The sequence below is a fragment of the Oncorhynchus tshawytscha genome, linkage group LG01, assembly GCF_018296145.1.
Source record: "Oncorhynchus tshawytscha isolate Ot180627B linkage group LG01, Otsh_v2.0, whole genome shotgun sequence".
Taxonomy (NCBI): Eukaryota; Metazoa; Chordata; class Actinopteri; order Salmoniformes; family Salmonidae; genus Oncorhynchus; species Oncorhynchus tshawytscha.
This window is the reverse complement of record NC_056429.1, coordinates 82,686,778-82,708,642: the sequence shown is the minus strand read 5'-3', so window position 1 is coordinate 82,708,642 and position 21,865 is coordinate 82,686,778. Positions and strand designations below refer to the sequence as shown.

General features: G+C 40.7%; 1 protein-coding gene across 7 annotated transcripts in view; it reads left to right on the top strand.

Moving 5' to 3' along the window:
- The first annotated feature begins 3,895 nt into the window (after positions 1–3,895).
- The window catches only part of rrbp1a (ribosome binding protein 1a), a 51,728-nt gene continuing 33,758 nt past the window's right edge, over positions 3,896–21,865 (top strand). For 3 of the 7 annotated variants that reach the window (XM_042326617.1, XM_042326611.1, XM_042326609.1), the window contains exon 1: positions 6,968–7,165. The gene's annotated coding sequence lies outside the window, so the exon portion shown is untranslated. Of the gene's footprint in view, positions 4,327–6,965; positions 7,166–21,865 lie in introns of those variants that run through there. The other 4 variants (XM_042326607.1, XM_042326599.1, XM_042326606.1 and 1 more) reach the window with 3 other exon arrangements.

Here is a 21,865-nt window from a genome sequence, read left to right as displayed (position 1 = left end):
CATCCAATGTTTTACTTTTAGGAGCTGGATATGAGTCACATGGTGTTGACAAAAATGAGGAAACAGAGCCAGAGGGCAGAACAGCACAAAAACATAGGCTTTTGGTCATACTCTTAGTATCAGTACAGGCACAGGAGAGAAATTAAGTGCTTCTCCTTCATGCTGGGTTGAACTTAAAGATGAAAATTGGAGTCCTGGGTTCCAGTAGTGCATCAGAGGGACACACGCATGACTTGAACTGTGTTCCCCTTAGTCAGTTGGCAGTTAAGGGTTGTGCATCTGAAAGTACTTCACATGAGGCTCACACACACCACAGAGCACTGGAGTGTAGTCTGTGTTTAGGCAAGTCAGTTAAGAACAAATTCTTATTTTCAATGATGGCCTAGGAACAGTGGGTTAACTGACTTGTTCAAGGGCAGAACAACAGATTTGTACCTTGTCAGCTCAGGATTCAATCTTGCAACCTTTCGGTTACTAGTCCAACGCTCTAACCACTAGGCTACGCTGCCGCCCCATCAAGATATTGTCAAGGGTGCAGTGCCTTCACAAAGTATTTACACCCCTTGACTTTTTCCAAATGTTGTTGTGTTACAGCCTGAATTTTAAATGGATTCAATTTAGATTTTGTGTCACTTACCCCATAATGTCAAAGTGGAATTAGGTTTTGAGAAATGTTTACAAATGATTTACAAATGAAAAGTAAGTCAATAAGTATTCAACCACTTTTGTTATGGCAAGTCTAAATAAGTTTGAGACTAAAAATGTACTTAACAAGTCACATAATAAGTTGCGTGGACTCTGTGTGCACCTAATTGTTGTTGTGTACCTAATCTCTGCACACCACACATACAATTGTCTGTAAGGTCCCTCAGTCGAGCAGTGAATTTGAAACACAAATTTAACCACAAAGACCAGGAAGGTTTTCCAATGCCTCGCAAAGAAGGACACGTATTGGTAGATGGGTAAAAATATATTTTTTTAAGCAGATAATGAATATCCCTTTGAGCATAGTGAAGTTATTAATTAGGTATTGGATGGTGTATCAATACACCCAGTCACTACAACGATACAGTCATCATTCCTAACTCAGTTGCCAGAGAGGAAGGAAACCGCTCAGGGATTTCACCATGAGGCCAACGGGGACTTCAAAACAGTTACAGAGTTTAATTGTTGTGATAGGACAAAACTGAGGCTGGATCAACAACATTGTAGTTACTCCACAATACTAGTTTACTCTGAAGGAGGATGAGTAACATTTGTGAACACCCATGGAGCTGAAGTCAAGGCTGAGGTCAAAGCTTCAATGGTCTAATAAATCTATTTGGGTAAACCCATTGGAATTCAATCACTTTTTGACAGCACCCCTTTTTGATTTGAATTAAACTTTCCATACATATTTGCCCATTGTACAAGTGCTCAGAAAGTGACTTTTTGAACCTGAATCCCAAAACATTCAGGAGATAAAGGTGCTCAAAGTTGACTCATTTTAGATCCCCCACCGTACTATTAGACATCCTACTATTAGACATGTCTTCATCACTGGAAAAGACAAAAAGTTCAGATTTATATCATTTAAAAGCGTACAAACAGGGTTGTCATACAATTTTTACATTTTTATTATTCAAATTCTGTCATTTTTTAAAACCTTTTAACGTCAATTAATTTACACATTGTTTTCAAATTCACATACAGTATGTTGTACCTTAGACCCTATTTTACATAATCTAAGGTGTTTGTGTTGTGCCCGCCATCAGTTGAGACACATGTTTTGGCTAATAAACATACTAAAATACGAATAAAATTGAAATTGTGTCTTTCAAATGGTACCACAAAGATGGAGGTTCACACGAGAGAATGTTGACTTGAATGGGAATATCTGTTGTTTGAAATTATACTGTCAATCCTCCATAGGAAACCTATTGAAATCAAATAAATATAGATAATACAACAGACATAACATTCAACGGTGGGTGGGCCGGCGGTCATCTTTGTGGTCGTAATTAGTAGTAAAAATGTCAATTTAATTTCAATTTCAATGGTGTGCCAGCTAATGGTCTGTGGTCTGAAGGGATAGGTCCATTCTATAAATGTTATTTCTATGATTGAAATGCCCCGCTTTATTCAAGAGCATGTTGTGTCTCAACCGATGAGGGCAAAATACAAACTCCTCAGACGATGTGAAATAGGTCTAAGCTACAGTACAACCTATGCGGATAGATAATTGACATTAAATTAAAGTTGTTGTTTTTTAATTACAATTTTAATTTAAAATATTTATTTCAAGAAATAATCAAATTGTTTGAGAAGAGTGTTTGTAAGATTTTAAATGATATTAAACTTAACCGTTTATCTTTTCCAGTGATGAAGACATGGATGTCTCATGGTATGGTGGGGTATTCAAAATGGACCAACTTTGAGCACCTTTATCTCCTGAATGTTTTGGGATTCAGAACCAAAAAGTCACTTTCCGACCACTTCTTCCACGGGAAAACATGTATGGAAGGTTTTGTTTAAATCAAAATGGATGCTGTCAAAAAGTGATTCAATTCAAATGGATTGACCCATGTACTATAGCTATTATATATATGTATTTATTTTTACCCAGCAAAGACTTATAGATGACCTGGAGCCAGTGGGTTTGGCGACGAATATGAAGCGGGGGCCAGCCAGGTAGTATATGGTGATAAAACGGATGGCACCGTGATAGACTGCATCCAATTTGCTGAGTAGAGTGTTGGAGGCTATTTTGTAAATGACATCACCGAAGTCAAGGATTGGTAGGATAGTCAGTTTTACGAGGGTATGTTTGAAGCATGAGTGAAGAATGCTTTGTTGTTAAATATGAAACCGATTCTAGATTTCATTTTGGATTGGAGATGCTTAATGTGAGTCTGAAAAGAGAGTTTAAATTCTAACCAGACACCTAGGTATTTGTAGTTGTCCACATATTCACATAAGTCAGAACTGTCCAGAGTAGTGATGCTAGACTGGTGGGCAGGTGCGGGCAGCGATCGGTTGAAGAGCATGCATTTAGTTTTACTTGCATTCAAGAGCAGTTGGAGGCCACGGAAGGAGAATTGTATGACATTGAAGCTCGTCTGGAGGTTTGTTAACACAGTGTCCAAAGGAGGGCCAGATGAATACAGAATGGTGTCGTCTGCGTAGAGGTGTATCAGAGATTCACCCACAGCAAGAGTGACATCATTGATGTATACAGAGAAAAGAGTTGGCCTGAGAATTGAACCCTGTGGCACCCCCATAGAGACTGCCAGAGGTCCGGACAACAGGCCCTTCGATTTGACACACTGAACTCTGTCTGAGAAGTAGTTGGTGAACCAGGCGAGGCAGTCATTTGAGAAACCAAGGTTATAGAGTCTGCCGATAAGAATATGGTGATTGACAGTGTCGAAAGCCTTGGCCAGGTCGATGAATACAGCTGCACACTATTGTCTTTTATCAATGGCGGTTATGATATCGTTTAGGATCTTGAGTGTGGCTGAGGTGCACCCATAACTTGCTCGGAAACCAGATTGTATAGCAACATACTGTGGTAGGCTGTACTGTAAATGCTGTATCGGGCTGGTGTTGGGCCCAATATACATCAAAATGTTCAACATCATTACCCATGTTCACTAATCGTGGATCAAATTAATAAATCCTAAGCAGTACTTTTAGCATTTCCTTTCATTAATTCACAGCGTTTCCTTTTTTTAGGTTATGTATGCAGTTATAGTTTTTACTGTGTCATTGGTAAACAGATATTTTTGTGTGCACAAGAACAATTATTTTGTCAGCATTGGAGGATTGACCGGATTCCGTTCTTCGTTTTATGACTTTGTGTATATAGCAACAATGTATCCCAGCACCATTTTTTAGTGTGTGTGTGTGACGAAGACGATAAGTAATTAAGGAAGTAGCCTAACCTAGCCTGATAACTTTAGCTAGCTACTACTAGTGGATATAATTTTAGCTAAAACTAATCTATAGAGATTTGAAACAATTTGCTACCATGTTAATGCCAAACAATGCCAAGCCTACGAGGACAGGCCATTCATTCGCCGAGAGCGACGAGCCCCCGTTTCCCTGATTCCAGCAGCGAAGAGGGCAAACCGAAGGAGTCCGAGCCATGCACTTCCACCGATGATGACAGCTTTCTGGCTGGACTAGAACAGGTGGTCGCACCAGGCCTAGCCACACCTCCAAACAATGCCGGCGAAGACCCTACTATCTTGGACCCAGACTAAGATTCATCGCTCCCCGTCCCCGATGACAGTTGTGGTGCTGTTGCTAAATCCGGCTCCCAGACAAAAAACATAAAAGATCCCGGTGAGTGTCCAAAATATATAAATAGATCTTTACGGGATGTTAGTGCAGGCTGGGCCACATCAGGATAAGGAGAGGAATTTCCCAAGAGATGAGGGGCAACGAAACACACGCACTAACAGCAGTAGCAGACGTCCGAAAAACAGAGTCGTCACTGCGGTGCTAACAGTGTTTCTAACAGTGTTATCTTGGTGCCTGCAGCTAGCAGTGTGAGAAAATTACATTTTGGCACACGTCAGGAAGTGTGTGTGTGTAGCCTACAGCGACCAGTGACTTTTCAGCACATCCAATAGGTGCAGTTGTGATTGCCCTGGAGTGGATGGTTTGGAACAGCACTGTCAGTGGTGAAGGTAGAGGATACTGTATTCCCTAAAGGGAAATGTAAGAGCTCTGTTGAATGCACAGGTTGCTGCCATCACTTCACAGCACAGAGATCTATTTCCATCTATTTTCTTTGTGTGATAGGTGTGGTTGTGACAGCATTAGAAGGTGATGGCTGAACAGAGGCTGTAGTGCTGAAGTGACATATTTGACAGCATAGAGATCTATTTCCATCTATTATCTTTGTGTGACGTATGTGACATATGTAGAAGGTTCTCTGACCTAATGTTTGGATCAAGTTGTCACATTGAACTTTCCTTAACGAAAAGATAATTAGAAAACAAATGACAGACTCCTCTTTGAATACCGGTATGTGTCATTTTTCCAGAACTCCTGGCTGTTCCTGTCCCCAATCCACCTTGTCATGTTTCTGTTACGACTGCAGCTGTAGACCCTTGACCTAACCTGACTTCACAGGGCGTGCTACCTTCTCCTGGACCCCGGCTGATAGAGTCCCGCCACCCTACCCGTTATCTACTCGGTACAGGCAGAAGAGGACAGGCCACCCCCTCGGAGCCTGGTCCTCTCTAGGTTTCTTCCTAGGTTCCTGCCTTCTAGGGTGATTTTCCTAGACAATGTGCTTCTGCCTCTGCCTCTGCATTGCTTGCTGTTTGGGGTTTTAGGCTGGGTTTCTGTATAGCACTTTGTGACAACTGCTAATGTAAAAAGGGCTTTTTAAAATAGATTTGATTGATTAATGGTCACTTCTTGTGTAAGTCTGGATGACTGTCTGCGTGGTCTCGGTTTTTCTTCACATGTTTGCCTGGGAAATGGCAACCATCATGGGCAATTCACCCTGAAAACAAAGTTATTCTATTCAGTTCTATTCTATTGTACTCACCACAAACTCCAAAATGACCTAATCTGATTAGATATAGGCTACTCAAAGAGACAGAGGACTGTTTCATATTCCTATTCTCTATGGATTTCAATATCTGACTTGGAATTCTCTATCCTACCCTATGTTGCAGAGCAAAGCACTGCAATATTACACCTTTGGACATCCAGAAACCAGTGGAGGCTGCTTAGGGGAAGACGGCTCATCATATTGGCCAGAACAGAGCAAATGGATTGGCATTTGATACCATACCATTGTATTTGATACCATTCCACTTATTCTGCTCCAGCCATTACCAAGAGCCCATCCTTCTCAATGAAGGTGCCACCAACCTCCTGTGCCAGAAGCAGATGTGCATAGCTACCTTGAATATAATCGAATGAAATCATGTCCACAAAGGGGGCATGAAAATAATATGTGATGCTCACATCCTTGCCAGTGTGCCCAGCTTCCACATATGTTGTAGTTTTAAGAACGAGCTTTCACCGTCAAGCCAAGTAATTCCAACGAACAACAACCACAGAACAACTCTCAGAAACACTTTCCATTGTGAGCTACAGACATCCTTGGTTCCATTGCTTGAGTAGATTTAGCCAATTATGAATCGTGTGGATTAATGAGGGGATTCATGTTTAGTAGTGGCGGTGTGGACGTGTTTAGCACAAATTGATTGCATTAGTTTTGGGACCGGGCTGCCTCCGGGATGTGAGCCCTATTCAAAGTCCACGGCGAAATCTGCTCCAAACAAAAGTGACGCAATTAAGCACGAGAAGTAATGAAGGATTTTGATGAAAACGCTTTATCTGCCTTCTCAATGAAAAATATATTTTATGGAAAATATATGTTATTTGTTTGTGGACGACGCACCATGCTGCCTTGATGACAACATAACTGAACTGCGCAGATTACTGTTCGATTTGAGAAAGGCGCTCCTCCCCCCCGCCTTTGACCGGCATGTCACGGGCCATGGACCGGTGCCCTGATGTTCAGCATAATCGAATCAGCCCAATATCTAACAGGGACATGGGTCTAGGGCACAAAATCGGAGTCGGTGTTTAAGCAAATGCCGTCAAACATCGGGCGAAAGCGGGGAGGAGCACCATTCTATAATCTGTGCGTGGCTTAGTCATTTTGTTAACATAAAATAAATGTTTGAATTTTCAACAAAAATCTTTGGGAAAGAAGAAAAAAAATAAAAATCAATCACTTTTCCATGGAACAACACAGAATCCTACTAATTTACACACGTACTTAAGTAGGTCACTCTTGTTTTGAGCAGATTTCACCTTGGGCTTTGAACCGGGCACCTGGCTCACGCCGGGAGCAGCCCGGTTTTAAAATCGAAAGCAATTAACTTTCAGTCGATGCAAAACACCTCAACACGGGCGCCCGAGCGATATTAATCGAACCCTCTCACTGGCCCGATGAGAGCCAGCTCAAAGTGCCACGACTCCATTTAAAGGAAGAGGATTCCCAGACGAACTGTCTGAGAGATAATTTGGGGAAATAGCTGCATATTTTACTTCAGATTGAAAGAAATTCAACGACAAAATCCGTGCTTCTTCAACCGCCCCCAGAAGCGGTCTACAGTAGCTACATCAGCAGATATATATAAAAAATAAGGTATGAATTCTGAAGAGCTCTAGAATACTATTCTGAAAAATCAGAACCTTATTCCATATTTCATAAGGATGGTAGTCAGACGAACTAACTGGTTGGCTAATGATGACTGTAACTATTTAGCATGTGATTCTTACTAGGCAGCAGCTGACAACTTCGCAATTTTATAATAATAAACTAGCAATGAAACTAAGTTAACTGGCTAAAAAGCCATCTAGCTAACGTGTTGTAGCCTACTAGCCTAGCTAACGTTAGCTAGCCAGCTCCTAGCTGATCATTCTCAACTCGAGATGTGATGTAGCTACATAGTAGATAAACTCTGTAACGGTAGTTACATAGATTTGTGGAGTTGCTAATTCTCAGCTGGCTATCTCGACTTTCTTGCTAACGCGTTAGCTATGCTAGTTACGACAGTTTCACACAAGATGCCAGTTAGTAATGACACAACTTAATTTCCATTTCATGTCATGATAAAAGATTTCGAAATTACATGACAGCCTTTTTATGATAAACATGCCGAATACAGGGCCTGACCGCCGCATATGGGGCTCCAGGGCACCTACCGCCACTTTTTTTTTATTTTTGAGGGGGGCAGTAGAAATTTGTTTTAGCAGCCCCCCATTTTTTTTTCTTACTTCCTGCATTTCAACACTTTGCCATGGGACAGAGATAAAATGTGCTATTTTATAGCTAATCTCATGCTATTCTTCACATTTTGCCATGAGGATGAGAGAAAATGTAGCAGTATTAAAGCAAATTTCTTGCTGATGCTTATGGTGTGTTCATATGCTATCTGGGAGGTTGGGGGCCCCTGGCGGAATACAGCATCATGTATCATAAGGATAAAAAAATGTATGTATAAAAACACAATCATTTCGCTCCACCAGCAATAACATCTGCTAAACATGTGTTTTTGACCAATAAAATTGGATTTGATTTGGATGGGAGTCAGAGAGTAGGGGCTGGCGGGTAGTTACTGCTCTGGCCAGGGAGTAAAATAATCCCTTTAGAATGTCCAGACAAACTTGGAAGGAGCGTTGGGGTGCTGGCATTATGCCAAGCACTTGTTATAATAACACATGTTTGGCACTATAATGCCAAGCACACACATCTCCCCCAGCTGCACTGAGTGAGCTAATTGAAGAGTACGTAGCCTACTCTTTTGGTGATCTAGAAAAACAGGAGAACACTTATGTGGCTGTTTTATGAAAATCTGGGAATATTTGGCCAAGGAAACATTTCTGGTTGGTGTCAGGGAATGTAAACTGTTAGGGAGACTTTTAAAACAGGATTGAATAAAGTAACAGTAAATATGTTGAATGAGCATTGAGAGTTTGACAAAATTACCTTATGTCTTGAAGTCTAATATGGCTATTTACTTACTTTCGTAGCTCTTTGTTAGATGCACGCTTTTGTAAGTACCGGTAGTTAACTGTCCACTCCTAGTTTAGCTGGAATGTAGCCCGAAAGGATTTGACAAATGTATTTGGTTGACTATATGAAATTGGCCAACGCTTCTTCTTGCACTGCGCAGAATTATTATAATATATATTTTTTAAATTTCACCTTTTATTTAACCAGGTAGGCTAGTTGAGAACAAGTTCTCATTTACAACAATTTACAACAACCTGGCGAAGATAAAGCAAAGCAGTGCGACACAAACAACACAGTTACACATGGAATAAACAAATGTACAGTCAACAACACAAAGAAAGTCTATATACAGTGTGTGCAAATGGCGTGAGGAGGTAAGGCAATAAATAGGCCATAGTAGCAAGTAATTACAATTGAGCAAAATTAACACTGGAGTGATAGATGTGCAGATGATGATGTGCAAGTAGAAATACTAGTGTGCAAAAGAGCAGAAAAATAATCAAAACAATATGGGGATGAGGTAGGTAGATTAGATGGGCTATTTACAGATGCTCTTTGTACAGCTGCAGCATTCGGTTAGCTGCTCGGATAGCTGATGTTTAAAGTTAGTGAGGGAAATGCAAGTCTCCAGCGAATTATTTTTATTTTTTATTTTTATTTTATTTTTTTTGCAATTCGTTCCAGTCATTGGGAGCAGAGAACTGGAAGGAAAGGCGACCAAAGGGGGTTTTGGCTTTGGGGATGACCAGTGAGATATACCTGCTGGAGCGTGTGCTACGGGTGGGTGTTGTTATCGTGACCAGTGAGCTGAGATAAGGCGGAGCTTTACCTAGCAAAGACATATAGATGACCTGGAGCCAGTGGGTCTGGCGACGAATATGTAGCGAGGGCCAACCGACGAGACCATACAGGTCACAGTGGTGGGTGGTATAAGGGGCTTTGGTGATAAAATGGATGGCACTGTGATAGACTGCATCCAGTTTGCTGAGAAGAGTGTTGGAGGCTATTTTGTAAATGACATCGCCGAAGTCGAGGGTTGGTAGGATAGTCAGTTTTACAAGGGTATGTTTGGTGGCGTGTGTGAAGGAGGCTTTGTTGCGGAATAGGAAGCCGATTCTAGATTTAATTTTGTTTTGGAGATGTTTAATACGGCTGAGATCCCGCTAACGGGATCGATATGACAACAGCCAGTGAAAGTGCAGGGCGCCAAATAAAAAAAACAGAAATCTCATAATTAAAATTCCTCAAACATACAAGTATATTACACCATTTTAAAGATAAACTTGTTGTTAATCCCACCACAGTGTCCGATTTCAAAAAGGCTTTACGACGAAAGCACACCAAACGATTGTTAGGTCAGTACCTAGTCACAGAAAAACACAGCCATTTTTCCAGCCAAAGACAGGAGTCACAAAAAGCAGTAATAGAGATAAAATTAATCACTAACCTTTGATCTTCATCAGATGACACTCATAGGACCTCATGTTACACAATACATGTATGTTTTGTTCGATAAAGTTCCTATTTATATCCAACAATCTCAGTTTACATTGGCGCGTTATGTTCAGTAATGTTTTGCTTCCAAAAGATCTGGTGATTTTTGCAGAAAGCCACATCAATTTACAGAAATACTCATAATAAACATTGATAAAAGATACAAGTGTTATGCATGGAACTTTAGATAAACTTCTCCTTAATGCAACCGCTGTGTCAGATTTCAAAAAAACTTTACGGAAAAAGCACACCATGCAATAATCTGAGTACGTCGCTCAGACACAAAAACAAGCCATACAGATACCCGCCATGTTGTGGAGTCAACAGAAGTCAGAAATAGCATTATAAATATTCACTTACCTTTGATCTTCATCAGAATGCACTCCCAGGAATCCCAGGTCCCTCAATAAATGTTTGTTTTGTTCGATAAAGTCCATTTATGTCCAAATACCTCCTTTTTGTTTGCGTTTAGTTCACAAATCAATATTCACGACGCGCAGGGCAGACGAAGTCAAAAAGTTCCGTTACAGTTCGTAGAAACATGTCAAACGATGTATAGAATCAATCTTTAGGATGTTTTTATCATAAATCTTCAATAATGTTTCAACCTGAGAATTCCTTTGTCTTTAGAAATGCAATGGAACGCAGCTACCTATCATGTGCGCACGCCTGACTGAGCTCATGGCCTTCTGGCAGACCCCTTAGTCAACCTCTTCTTATTCTCTCCTCCTTCACAGTAGAAGCCCCAAACAAGGTTCTAAAGACTGTTGACATCTAGTGGAAGCCGTAGGAAGTGCAATCGAACCAAATGTACACTATCTTGGATAGGCAAAGAGTTGAAAAACTACAAACCTCAGATTTCCCACTTCCTGGTTGGATTTTTTTCTCAGGTTTCTTCCTGCCATATGAGTTCTGCTATACTCACAGACATCATTCAAACAGTTTTAGAAACGTCAGACTGTTTTATATCCAAATCAACTAATAATATGCATATCCTAGCTTCTGGGCCTGAGTAGCAGGCAGTTTACTCTGGGCACCTTATTCATCCAAGCTACTCAATACTGCCCCCCAGCCAGAAGAAGTTAATGAGTCTGGAAGGAGAGTTTACAGTCTAGCCAGACACCTAGGTATTTGTAGTTGTCCACATATTCGAAGTCAGAACCGTCCAGAGCAGTGATGTTAGTCGGGCGGGTGCAGGCAGCGAACGGTTGAAAAGCATGCATTTAGTTTTACTATCGTTTTAAGAGCAGTTGGAGGCCATGGAAGGAGTGTTGTTGGCATTGAAGCTCGTTTGGAGGTTTGTTAACACAGTGTCCAAAGGAGGGCCAGATGAATACAGAATGGTGTCGTCTGCATAGAGGTGTATCAGAGATTCACCCACAGCAAGAGCGACATCATTGATATATACAGAGTCGGCCCGAGAAGTGAACCGTGTGGTTTCCCCATAGAGACTGCCAGAGGTCCGGACAACAGGCCCTCCGAGTTGACACACTGAACTCTGTCTGAGAAGTAGTTGGTGAATCAGGTGAGGCAGTCATTTGAGAAACCAAGGTTATTGAGTCTGCAGATAAGAATGTGGTGATTGACAGAGTCGAAAGCCTTGGCCAGGTCGATGTACTGTGCAGCCGTCTTCAATCTTTTATCGATGGTGGTTATGATATCGTTTAGTACCTTGAGTGTGGCTGAGGTGCACCTGTGACCAGCCCGGAAACCGGATTGCACAGCGGAGAAGGTACGGTGGGATTCGAAATGATCAGTGATCTGTTTATTAACTTGGCTATCGAAGACTTTAGATAGGCAGGGCAGGATGGGTATAGGTCTATAACAGTTTGGGTCTAGAGTGTCACCCCCTTTGAAGAGGGGGATGACCGCGGCAGCTTTCTAATCTTTAGGGATCTCGGACGATACAAAAGAGTGGTTGAACAGACTGGTAATAGGGGTTGCAGCAATGCCAGCGGATAGTTTTAGAAAGAGAGGGTTCAGATTGTCTAGCCCAGCTGATTTGTACGGGTCCAGGTTTTGCAGCTCTTTCAGAACATCAGCTATCTGGACTTGGGTGAAGGAGCAATGGGGAGGCTTAGGCAAGTAGCTGTGGGGGTTGCGGAGCTGTTGGCCGGGGTTGGGCTAGCCAGGAGGAAAGCATGGCCAGCTGTAGAGAAATGCTTATTGAAATTCTTGATTATTGTGGATTTATCGCTGAGATCCTGATTGAAAACAACAGAGGTGTATTTAGAGGGCAAGTTGGTCAGGATGATATCTGAGGGTGCCCATGTTTACGGATTTTGGGTTGTACCTGGTGGGTTCCTTGATAATTTGTGTGAGATTGAGGGCATCTAGCTTAGATTGTAGGACTGCCGGGGTGTTAAGCATATCCCAGTTTAGGTCACCTAATAGAACGAACTCTGAAGATAGATGGGGGGCAATCAATTCACATATGGTGTCCAGGGCACAGCTGGGAGCTGAGGGGGATCTAAAACAGGCGGCAACAGTGAGAGATTTATTTCTGGAGAGATTCATTTTAAAAACTAGAAGCTCAAACTGTTTGGGCATAGACCTGGGATGTATGACAGAACTTTGCAAGCTATCTCTGCAGTAGGTTGGAACTCATCCCACTTTGGCAGTTCTATCCTGATGGAAAACTTTGTAGTTGGGGATGGAAACCTCAGAATTTTTGGTGGCCTTCCTAAACCAGGATTCAGGCACGTCAAGGAGATCAGGGTTGTCGGAGTGTGCTAAAGTAGTGAGTAAAACAACCTTAGGGAGGAGGCTTCTGATGTTAACATGCATGAAGCCAAGGCTTTTTTGGTTACAGAAGTCAACAACTGAGAGTGCCTGGGGACACGCAGGGCCTGGGTTAACCTCCACATCACCCGAGGAGGAGTAGGATGAGGGTACGGCTAAAGGATATCAAAACTGGTTGTGTAGTGCGTTGGGGACAGAGAATAAAAGGAGCATATTTCTGGCCGTGGTAGAATAGATTCAGGCCATAATGTACAGATGGGTATGGTGGGGTGCGGGTACAGTGGAGGTAAACCCAGGCATTTTGTGACAATAAGTCCAGAGATGCAACCTGTCATACTAGTTATGCTGGGTGAGGTCACCGCATGTATGGGAAGTGGGACAAAGGAGGTATCTGAGGCATGTTGAGTTGGACTCGGGGCTCTGCGGTAAACTAAAACAATGATAACTATCCTAAACAACAATATACAAGGCATATTGACATTAGAGAGAGACATAAAGCGAGGCATAAAGCAATCACAGGTGTTGATTGGGAGAGCTAGCTAAGACAACAACCGGTAAGACAACAACAGCTAATCAGCTAAGACAACAACAACCGGTAAAATGGTGATGAATGGGCATAGAGGGTCAGTTAACTACACACAGGGCCTGAGTTCGAGGCTAGGGGTGACAGATAAACAAGATGGAGTACCGTGATTATCAGATCTAAACATCGATTGGAGAAGTGTATAACATCACCACCAGCACATCTTTATTATATAATATCTTGTCATAAGTGCAATTTGACTGCAACAGAGAGAGGTTGGACTGTAAATTCTCATCAAATGCATAGGAACCCTGACTGAAATATAAGACAAATGAACCTTTTTTTGTAAATGAGTAGTGTTTTAATTTGTTGATAAAACGCAGGGCATTATTGTTTGGGTGTGGGATGTGGGATGCGTGACAAAGTGCCAAAATGTGGTACTGTCCCATATAATCCGGGACATGTGGCAACCCTAATAGGCTAGACTCTATTGACTGTAATGGAGAGCTTCAGATGGAGTATACTAATATTAGAGAGAGTGAGAAGGATGGAGAGTGATAATAGGCTATATGATTTTCCTAAACGACTGAGATTTGCATTTCTCTGCATGGAAAGGGCGTTTCTTCAGAGGTACAGTAGGTGGCATATGGCTAGCTCTGTGTTGCCTTTTCTTTCTACACATATCTGTTTTTTAAGCATGGTGTGCAGGTTAGAGGCAGCACACGGTTTACTCTGTCTAGCTTGACCTTACTTCCTAACAAAATGGAGAGGCTGAGCTCTTGGCATGACTCACGGCTTATATTTCCTCCCCCCTTTGCATAATTTGCCAAATGGTTAATTCCACCAAGCCATAATTGGGCCTATAAAAACACTGAGCAGGTAGGCTATGCTGCACTTGGGTGGCAGAAAGAGCTTTCAATTCAAGCATACTTCTTTCTTTTGATTTGCCAAAATGGGTTTAGTTTAGGGTTTCAATCCCTTTTTGACAGCACCCCTTTTGATTTGAACGAAACCTTCCATAATTATTTGTTTATTAGGATCCCAATTAGCTTTTGCAGAAGTAGCAGCTAGGCTATTCTTCCTGGGGTCCACAAAAAACGCAGAACATGACAAGTAACAAAACACTGATAGACAAGGACAGTCACACAAATTTTAAATACAACGATATGCAAAAATTATAATAAAAACCATACAACAAAATTATTGTGTTTGTGTGTGTCCTCACAGTCCCCACTGTGAGATGTTGCTTAATCTGATTTTAAAGGTAATTTTGCTGTTTGCTTGAGTAATTGGAGATGTTAAGTCCATGCGATCAATGCTCTGTATAATACTTTGCGTTGCCGTGAATTCGTTTTGGATCTGGGGACTGTGAATAAACTCCTGGTGGCATGTCTTGTGGGGTATGTATGGGTGTCTGAGTTGATTGTTATTTGATTATGCAAACAATCTGGAATGTATTACAGCAACATTTCTCATAACTAGAAGAGAAGCAGTAAGTCTCTCAATTGTCAACCAGGAAAGACTGGTATGCATGTTGTTAGTTCTGTATGTGTTGTTAAGGGCAAGGCGTGCTGCTTCATTTTGAGCCAGCTGCAGCTTTGCTAGGTCTTTCTTTGCTACACTTGACCACATGTGACTTGTTTCAGGTTACTCGGCGTATGTCGACATCACTACTGTACTTCACAGGAGCAGCATTTGAACATAAACATTTTTCTTTTTTTATCAAAATGCGTTTTTTGGCAGAATTGCCTTCTGGAACGTGAATTTTCATGTGCCTTAATAACAAACTTGTATTCCATCCATAAATATGATTAAAATTGTTAAATTACGGGCCTAGTTGGTTTAGCCATGGAAAAACGTAGGAACTTTCCCACTAGCCATGATTGGCTGAGATAATGTATGGGCTGGACATGCCGGGAAATTAGTTTAGATAGAAGCCCTGCTACATGGCAGACCAGTCTTTAACGTGAGCTGTTCAGTATGTGTTGACAGTCCTTTCTACCGTGCTGTTTTTGAAAGATATAACGTTAACCATTGAGAACTACAAAACTTTTGCTACTTTTCTCAACAACATTGATGCCCAGAATTTAGCAGACACTATCGACAGATCAGTAGGAAAAAGTGATGGGCTACTTTCTGCACACGTCACGGTCGGTGTGAACCGGTGTGACTTAACACAACGCTGGCCAAACGAGCTGTAGCTCCAAACAAAACAGAGTTAAATGGTGACAGTCTGCCGTGAAGCGTTCATCCAGGAGTAGGAGTCTAGCTACATTTTCCAGATATACTTTATAATTTTGTCAGTCATTTTTATTGCAAGTTAAAGCATACTGTTAGTTAGCAAATGTTAGCTTGCTGGCTAACCTTATGTGTATGATCTGTGTAATAATATTATTTGAATCAGAAATCCATTTGCATTGCTAGTTAACATTGAACCTAGTTTGTTAGCTTTAGCTACCTGCAGATTCATACTACAATGTTTGTATTGGTAGTAGTATGAGTTGGGTTGTTCCGGTTCATTGTTTAGCTAGCTAACTACATGTCTAATCAAAAGACTCCACTTCGGCCAGATTGTTACACAACCTATCAAATTGGGTGTGTCTGGGGGTGATTTAAGGCCATCGATTGTATTTCATGATGATGTGTACATGTCTAGACAATAGTGACCCATCTGCTTAGCTAGATGTGGGTGGAGGCTGGTTATAACATTTCCTTCACACGATCCATATATTTAGACAAGTGTGTCAGGTAATCTAATAACAACAAAATATTTTTATTTGAACACTTTCAGTTTTTGATATTGCTGGTATGCAAGTACTATCCCTGTACTGTTTACACCTTCTGTACCCTGTGCATGTGACAAATAAACACATTTTATTTGATACAGCGTGTGTTTGCCACATGGCCTCGCATGTGAATCCTTAAAGGGGCGGCATGGTAGCCTAGTGGTTAGAGCATTGGACTAGTAACCGAAAGGTTGCAATTTCAGATCCCCGAGCTGACAAGGTACAAAATCTGTCGTTCTGCCCCTGAACAGGCAGTTAACCCACTGTTCCTAGGCCGTCATTGAAAATAAGAATTTGTTCTTAACTGACTTGCCTAGTAAAATAAAGGTTTAAAAAAAAGAGATGGGTGTGGCTAAGGCTTAAGAGATGGTGTGAACGATGCTGAATGACTGACAAAGAAGAGCTCTCCAGTAGGTGTATCAAAATATTCAAGGCCCATTTTCTCAAAAGTGGGATTAGAAGTTTATCAACTTTCAAAGCAGAATGACTTTCCCGTTGTTCCTCAACTGCAATGTATGATATACCATTTTCTAGCTCTGTTTTTTTACCCTGGATAAAAATTAATTAAACGTTTTGCTACGTAAGACCGAATCGAGGTGGTACAGTTGATTTTGTGTCAAACGCAGATCATCTTTTTATAACAGACATACCCCTCCCCATCTTCACAACAATATCCCTAGGAGTTTAGTTTCGTTTAGTTTCCTCGACTTGCTCAATGTTAAGACCCTCTGCACAACTCCAGTTGAAATTTAGGTCTTAGAGAATGCTTTGAACCAAATACAATGCTTTTAGTTTTATATGTATTTAAGACCAGTTTATTATTAGTCACCCGTTCTGATACTGACCGTAACTCCGTATTTTGAATTTCAGTGAGCTCACTGGCTTTGGATGCTGACCTGTAGAGTGTGAAGTAATTTGCATACATAGTCATTGTAGCTTTGTGTAAGACCAGTGGCAAATCATTTGTAAAAATAGAGGCCAAAGGCAGCTTCCCTGAAGGACACCGCACTGTACATATCTGATTTTAGAGAAGCTTTAGGATTAATAACATCAAAGGCTGCTCTGAAATCTAACAATACAGCTCCAACTATCATCTTATTATCCATTTATTTTAGGCAATCATCAGTCATTGGAGTCAGTGCAGAACAAGCTGAGTGCCCTTCTTTGTAGGAATGCTGAAAGTCAGTAGTCAAACACAATTCCCGCCATCCAATTTACTAAGGCCAGGCAGCAAACTGATTTGGGTGGCTGTTCGAGCCAGCAAAGGGTGCTTTACTATTTTTAGGTAGTGGAATTACTTTAGCTTCCTCCCACGCCTGTGGACACCAGTGGTGGAAAAAGTACTCAATTGTCATACTTGAGTAAAAGTAAAAATACCTTTTTAATAGAAAATGACTCAAGTGAAAGTCACCCAGTAAAATACTACTTGAGTAAAAGTCTAAAAGTATTTGGTTTTAAATATACTTAAGTGTCAAAAGTAAATGGAAATGCTCAAATGTACTTAAGTATCAAAAGTAAAATTATAAACCATTTAAAATTCCTTATATTAAACAAACCAGACGGCACCATTTAAATGTTATTTTTATTGACGGATAGCCAGGGGCACACTCCAATACTAAGACATAATTTACAAACAAAGCATTTGTGTTTAGTGAGTCCGCCAGATCAGCGGCACTAGGGGTGACCAGGGATGTTCTCTTGAGAAGTGTGTGAATTGGATCATTTTCCTGTCAAAATGTAACAAGTACTTTTAGTTATCAGTGAAAATGTATGGAGTAAGAAGTACATTCTTTTCTTTAAAAGTAGTCAAATATTAATAGTAAACTACAGGAGAAAAATGGCTTAAGTAATTCTTTAAAGTGTTTTTACTTAAATACTTTACACCATTGGTGGAGACACACTCCTTCAGGCTTTGGTTAAATATCTAGCAAATAGAGGTGGCAATACAGTCTGCTACCATTCCCAATAGTTTCCTTTCTAGGTTGTCGATACCTGGTGGCTTATTATTGATGGATAATAATAGTTTTTCCACCTCTCCCACACTAACTTGACCCTTTACATGTGGGAATTAGCCTGTATGAATAGGGCTGAATTGAAATCTTTCTTACCAAAGAAATATGAAAAGCATATGCATAACCATGGTAGCAATTGAAAGGGAACAGTTTTGATATAATGGAAACGTTTTAGATCGAAGGTGAATACACAACAGTTCACCTGACCCATGACTGAATACAGACATTACACTGTTGGTTTATGACTTTTTATTTAATTGTTTTACTTTTTGCAACATTTGTTGATAATTAAATCTGAAAATACTCTGGGTAGATTCAGTAACATTATAAGACTATTCCTGGAAAATGTGGGGTAGGTACAAGGTGTTTGAGTAAGAGGACTATCCGGTGGCTCCAAGTGGTCACGCACCTCTCCAATGTGTGAACAGTTCGTTCCTAAGCAATTTTAATGTGCTTTTATGACTTGAAGAGTCTTCAACTATAAGGTACTTTGTTTTTGTTCTCCCCTAGCTTTGCTGTTCAGGAACTAGAGCAAGCTTACTTGTAGTTGTTTCATTTGGAACACAACCCCGCATCTCCGCCATCACAAAATGACTGTTTACTCAATTTAAAAACGGTCCATTGTAAATCGCAATCTGGGTCAGGTGGGCATGATTTGAAAGCTTGTGCTATTGCCAACGTGACTAGCTAAGTTATAAAATACGATCTTAGTGTTAGGTTTTCACATGGCAATTCAGTGAATCATAATGTAATTTTGGTGCTCATAGTCAGTCATGAGTGCATTCGGGTGCTCACAATAAACAAAAATGGTCATACCCTGGGTTGTTCTCAACAGAATATATCGCCATGTCATCTTGTACATCAAACATAGTGATCATAAACATTGACACTGTATATGACTTGAGTTTTATGGTTTGGAAATGTGAAGTGCACATTTGGACTCACAGGTGTTTGGCTTGCTTGTATGACATCAAAGCGGTATTTATTATAATCCTCAACATCTCATCTTTCAAAATACATTGAGTCATCATTTACAGCATTTCCGTCACTCAGACAAAATATTAGCAAAAGTTGCCCAATTAGCCGGAGGGATGGGGGCAACTTCTTGTCATGCTCAAGTTAAGAACAGCTGTCAGTCAAAACCCATACAGAGCTGTGAAGCGCCTTGCCAGAGCTCTGACGTCATGTATAGCATGTTACTGTATAGCTACTACCGTCATATATAGCATGTTACTGTACAGCTACTACCCGTCATGTATAGCATGTTACTGTACAGCTACTACCCGTCATGTATAGCATGTTACTGTACAGCTACTGTTACTGTACAGCTACTACCCGTCATGTATAGCATGTTACTGTACAGCTACTACCCGTCATGTATAGCATGTTACTGTACAGCTACTACCCGTCATGTATAGCATGTTACTGTACAGCTACTACCCGTCATGTATAGCATGTTACTGTACAGCTACTACCCGTCATGTATAGCATGTTACTGTACAGCTACTACCCGTCATGTATAGCATGTTACTGTACAGCTACTACCCGTCATGTATAGCATGTTACTGTACAGCTACTACCCGTCATGTATAGCATGTTACTGTACAGCTACTACCCGTCATGTATAGCATGTTACTGTACAGCTACTTGAAAATAAAAGAGAGCCGCACACTCTAGGAGCTCAGATGCAAAAATTGAATTACCAACGTTTCGACAGCCAATCTGTCTTCATCAGGGTATAATCACAAACTCTGCGGGATGACTCTTTATGTATTGTCAAAAGACACAGGTGTCTGTAATCATGGCCAAGAGTGGCCTAATATCATTGGTTAATTATCAAATATTAAAATGGCATACAAAGAACAGCATACAAACAACAAATGGATAGCATACGATCATAGATTATTTTGACTGCACAAGCTTACAAACAATTACAATGGCAAAGTCACAATAATCACAAGATTAAAGTCTACGTTGTACAGCTACTACCTGTGTACGGGTGTAAAGGGCTATGGTACTCAAGTCTTTTTCCTTCGTGTTTTTGTCATTTATCTTGGTTTGGTAATATAATTGATTATTTTTAAGATATCACAAAATGGTTGGCATACTGTAAAATTAGACAATCAGCTAAGCAGCCACTACTTTTTCATAATTTATTTGAACCATACAATTTTTCATTTCATCATCAATCCAGGGGGCTCTCAAAATTGTTTTCGTGACGGATGTTCTTTACCATTCGGTCATCAGATTTGCCACCAATGCTCCTTATAGGACACATCACTACACTCTATACTCCTCTATAAACGGGTCATCTCTGTATACCTGACGCAAGACCCACTGGTTGATACTTATTTATAAAACCGTCTTAGGCCTCACTCCCCCCTATCTGAGATATCTACTGCAGCCCTCATCCTCCACATACAACACCCGTTCTGCCAGTCACATTCTGTTAAAGGTCCCCAAAGCACACACATCCCTGGGTCGCTCCTCTTTTCAGTTCGCTGCAGCGTAGTGTTCTCTCATCGTGATGTGTGTTTTTGTCCTGTATTTTTAATCCCAGCCCCCGTCCCTGCAGGATACTTTTTCGTAGGCCCTCTTGTAAATAAGAATTTGTTCTTGACTGACTTGCCTAGTTAAAAAGGTTAAATAAATATAAATAAATACATTAAAATAAAAAAACAGGTGCATGCTTGTTGACAATTGTCATGAATAATTTTACAAATACTTCCAGTTGTGCATCTGGATTCACTTCCTCATACACATCAGACCAACATACATTTTCAACAAAATAGTCCTGAGAAAAACATTTTGTATGAAGCATTGAAGTCATGGGCCAGCATCCGCTTTCGACAACTTTCTGGTCCATGCCCTGATGAAGTGAGGCTGTTCTGAGGGCAAAAGAGGCTGTAACTCAATATTAGGAAGGTGTTCCTAATGTTCTTGTACATTCAGTGTACAGCAACACCTCCCCATATGCTTTTCTGTAGATGTTATATCCTTGTCTTGCTGCTGCTGTATCATCAAAGGAATTAAGTGAGTTTCAGAGATGGCCAGTGTGTGTGTATGTGTGTATGTGTGTGTGTGTATGTTTGGGTTCACTTAAAAATGTCCTTGTTTTTAAAAGAAAAGCACTTTTTTGGTCCATTTTAAAATAACATCAAATTGATCAGAAATACAGTGTAGACTTTAATGTTGTAAATGACTTGTAGCTGGAAAAGGCAGATTTTATGGAATGCATAGGCGTACAAAGGCCCATTTATCAGCAACAGTCATTCCTGTGTTCCAATGGCACGTTGTGTTAGCTAATCCAAGTTTATTATTTTAAAAGGCTAATGGATCATTAGAAAACCCTTACGCAATTATGTTAGTGCAGCTGAGAACTGTTGTGCTGATTTAAAGAAGCAATAAAACTTGCCTTCTTTAGACTAGTTGAGTATCTGGAGCATCAGCATTTGTGGGTTCGATTACAGGCTCAAAATGGCCAGAAGAAATGGCCTTTTCTGAAACTCGTCAGTCTATTCTTGTTCTGAGAATTGAAGGCTATTCAATGTGAGAAATTGCCAAGAATCTGAAGACCTTGTACAACGCTGTGTACTACTCCCTTCACAGGACAGCGCAAACTGTGACTAACCAGAATATAAAGAGTGGGAGGCCTCGGTGCACAACTGAGCAACAGGACAAGTACATTAGTCTCTAGTTCGAGAAACAGACACCTCACATGTCCTCAACTGGCAGCTTCATTAAATAGTACCAGCAAAACACCAGTCTCAAC